The sequence below is a fragment of the Oryctolagus cuniculus genome, chromosome 20 (genome assembly GCF_051225735.1).
Source record: "Oryctolagus cuniculus isolate XC-2025 breed Fujian yellow rabbit chromosome 20, ASM5122573v1, whole genome shotgun sequence".
Lineage (NCBI taxonomy): Eukaryota > Metazoa > Chordata > Mammalia > Lagomorpha > Leporidae > Oryctolagus > Oryctolagus cuniculus.
Window position 1 is genome coordinate 14,232,558 of NC_142886.1, and position 4,258 is coordinate 14,236,815.

General features: G+C 46.4%; 1 pseudogene; it reads right to left on the reverse strand.

Moving 5' to 3' along the window:
- Positions 1-3,385: 3,385 nt before the first annotated feature.
- LOC149120065 (large ribosomal subunit protein uL16-like) lies at positions 3,386-3,769 on the reverse strand (annotated as a pseudogene).
- Between the last annotated feature and the right edge of the window lie 489 nt (positions 3,770-4,258).

The following is a 4,258-nucleotide window of genomic DNA, read 5'->3' on the forward strand; positions in this document are numbered from 1 at the left end:
TTTTTTTTTTGACAGGCAGAGTGGACAGTGAGAGAGAGAGAGACAGAGAGAAAGGTCTTCCTTTTGCCGTTGGTTCAACCTCCAATGGCCGCCGCGGCCGGCGCGCTGCAGCCGGCGCACTGCGCTGATCCAAAGCCAGGAGCCAGGTGCTTCTCCTGGTCTCCCATGGGGTGCAGGGCCCAAGTACTTGGGCCATCCTCCACTGCACTCCCTGGCCACAGCAGAGAGCTGGCCTGGAAGAGGGGCAACTGGGACAGAATCCGGCGTCCTGACCGGGACTAGAACCCGGTGTGCCGGCGCCGCAAGGCGGAGGATTAGCCTAGTGAGTTGCAGCGCCAGCTGGAAAATCTTTATCTTTCTCCATCTCTCCTTCTCTCTATGAACTCAGCCTTTCAAATACATAAATAAATCTTTAAAAAAAATTTTTTTTTAAATCAGGGAGCCAGCATTGTAATGTTGAGCTACTTCTAATGTTGGCATCCCATATCACAGTCCTGGTTCCAGTCCCAGCTGCTCCACATCCAATCCAGCTCCTTGCTGATGTACCTGGGAAGGCAGAAGATGGCTCAAGTTCTTGGGCCCCTGCACCCACAGAGGAAACCTGGCTCCTGGCTTTGGCTTAGCCCAGCCCTGGCTGTTGTAGTCATTTGGGGAATGAACCAGCAGATGGAAGATCTCTATTTCTCTCTTGTTCTCTCAATCACTTTGCCTTTTAATAAATAAATAAATCTTAAACAAAAATTTTAAATGTCAATAGAAGAGGGAAGAGGCATATTATAACTGAGATAATTTGGCCGGTGCCGTGGCTCAATAGGCTAATCCTCCGCCTTGTGGCGCCGGCACACCGGGTTCTAGTCCTGGTCGGGGTGCTGGATTCTGTCCCCATTGCCCCTCTCCCAGGCCAGCTCTCTGCTGTGGCACGGGAATGCAGTGGAGGATGGCCCAAGTGCTTGGGTCCTGCACCCCAAGGGAGACCAGGATAAGCACCTGGCTCCTGGCTTCGGATCAGCGCCATGCGCCGGCCGCAGCGTGCTGGCCGCAGCGGCCATTGGAGGGTGAACAAACGGCAAAAAGGAAGACCTTTCTCTATCTCACTGTCCACTCTGCCTGTCAAAAAATAAAAATAAAAAAAAAATAAGTGAGATAATTTATATTGATTTACCTACTTACCTATCTGAGAAAAGGGTTCTATCTAAAATGTATAATGAACTTAAATAAATCAAATGAGACAAAAATGTTTTGTCTTTTAAGGAAATTGGCTTTTAAAGGTTTGGATATGACAAGTTGGTCAACATCAATATTCATCAGACAAGTACAAACGAAAACCGCAAGCTATCATTGTGCACCCACCAGAAGGTTCCAGATGGAAAGGACTGATGGGGAAGGATGTGGAGCAAGTGGCACTCTCCTGCAGCTGCTGGTGGGAGCATGACCTTGCAGACCGATTGGCAGTATCTGTCAAGCCTAATACACACCTACTCTATGACTCAGCGCAAATTTCCCAGCTTTCTCGAGGTATATCTGACAGAGTGAAATTGTATATAGTTACAGTGTACATACTGTGAAAGGATTACCCCAATCAAGCTAGTTAACATGCCTGTCACCTCAGTTATTGTGTGTGTGTGTGTGTGTGTGTGTGTGGTTGTCAAGAACATTGAACATCTACTTTCTTGCAATTTTTAAGTACATAATATACTATTGTGGGATCTCTAGAATTTATTCATTCTAATTGAAACTTTGTATCTTTGGCCAGTAGCCTCCTTTCTCCAACACCTCCCCTTCCAGCCCTACCCCAACTCCTGGCAACCACATTCTTCTGTTTCTATGAGCTCGAACTTTTTAAATTCCACAATAAATGAGATCATGCAGCATTTGTGTTTCTGTCCCTGGTATATTTCATTTAGCCTACTGTTTCCCAGGTTCATCCCTATTGTCATAAATGCAAAAATGATAGGATTTCTTTTTCTAAAAAAGTGTTTTTTTTGTTTTTAACTTAATCTAAAGACAGAGAGGTATCTTGTGTCTGCTGGTTCACTCTCCAAATGCCTGCAACAGCCAGGGCTGGTCCAGGCCAAAGCCAGGAGCCAGGAACTCCATCTGGGTCTCCCATGTGGGTGGCAGGGGTCCAGGTACCTGAGCCACCCTTTGCTACCTTCCCAGACACATCCGCAGGGAGCTGGACCAGAAGCAGAGCTTCCAGGACTCGCACCTGCTCTCCAACATGGGATGTTAATGTTGCAAGTGGTGGCTTAACAGGCTGTGCCACAATGCAGGTCCTCGGATTTCTTTTTTCAAGAAGCTGAATGGTATTTCATTGACATATATACATATTTTCTTTATCCATTCATTCCTTGATGGACACTTGGGCAGATTCTGTATCTTGGCTATTGTGAATAATGCTGTAATGAATGTGGGAGATAACTCACTCACATGCTGATTTCATTTCCTTTGTAGGAAGGTACTTCAAAAAGTTAGTGAAAAAAGTAAAAGATAAGCTTATCCTGGGGTGAAAAAAATTTTTTTTGACAGGCAGAGTGGACAGTGAGAGAGAGAGAGAGATAGAGAGGGTGAAAATATTTTTAAAAATTCTTGCATATTTTTTCCTAATATGCATTTTTCATGAACTTTTTGAAGATCCATCATTTGCCTACATTTCAAAATTTTTTGCATAAAAATAATTTAAACTTTTCACAATTTTTCAAAAGATCTATTAATTTATTTGAAGCACAAAGTGACAAAGAGAGAGCAAGAGATGGAGAGAGAGTGAGAGAGAGAAATCATCTATCTGCCACTTTACTCCCCAAATAGCCACAGAGGCTGGAGTTGGAGGAGGCTGAAGCCAGAAGCCTGGAACTCCATCTGGATTTTCCACATGGGTGGCAGGGGCCAGATACTTTGGCCATCATCCACTGCTTTCCTGGGCTCATCAGCAGGGAGTTGGATGGTAGTGGAGCAGCCAGAACTCAAACCGATGCTCATATGGGATGGGGGCATTGTAATCAGTGGCTATCTCGCTGCACCACAATTTTTTTGAAGTATATTTGTATATAGATGGGCCCAGAAGTAGGGTTGCTGGATCACATGGCAGTTCTATGTCTTTTAAAGAACCTTTATACTGTTTTCTTTTTTGAGGAGACAGAGACAGAGAACTTTATGGGATGTTTCACTCCCAAAATGCTTGCAACAGCTGGGGTTGGGCCAGACTAAAAAGCCAGGAGCCAGAAACTCCATCCAAGTCTCCTACATGTGTGGCAGTGGCCCAAGCACTTGAGCCAGCCTCAACTGCCTCTCAGGATGCATTGGCAGGAAACCGGATCAGAACCGAAGCAGCCAGCACTTGAACACTGGCCATTGTAACAGCTATGAGGTATTAGCTCGCCGTGGTTCAAGTCCCCTGAGGATCAGTGATGTTGAGCTTTATTCCCATTGGCTGAGGTAAGGAAGGCGAGAGCAGCACTGTGGCAGCCCTCCAGGGCAGGGCCCGTCGCTTGTCCAGGGCACCACCACGGGGGATGTACTGGACCTCACAGCCATCGGGGAGGAGCTACTTCTCAGCCACCAAACCTTCAAGTTCACCCACATTAAACTTGGTAAAGCCTCACTTCCCTGAGATGTGGATCTTCTGGCAGCCAGGGACCTTCAACTGAGCCCTGTGCAGGGCCTCATTCATACGCTCCTTGTTCTATCACATGGTGTGGGTGGACGTGATGACCTGGCCAGCGTGAGCTCTGGCCGCTGTGCCCTGGCGCTGTCAACAGGCAACCTGCATCCCTGTCTGGATCCTAGTTTGGGAATCAGAGACAGAAGGCCCGTTGGAAAGTGCTGTCGGCATTGTCCCGAGGACACAGGGCAGTGTGCACTACAGGACACTGCTGCTTGCAGTCATCACACAGGGGCCCCAGAGGGAAAGGAGCCCCCGGTCGGCACACTGAACATATCTTCCTCTGCCTTTGGTCATCCGTATGTCTCCCTTGACCCATCCATACTTTGGGTGTATGGGCCAGAGAAATGAGTGTGTATATCCGAATGAAGACATATACAATTCTGTTCATAGCAGCTTTCTTTGTTACAGTTAAAAAGTAGAAATAATTCGAATGTCCTCAACAGCAGAACAGATAACTAATCTCTTGGGTAGTCATAAGACAGAATAAACACAATAATAAAGAAGAATGACCTGCTAATATACACCACTGCAAGGATGACGCCTACAGATATTATATTGAGCAAAAGAAGACATCATAAAGCTGTTTGATTTCAG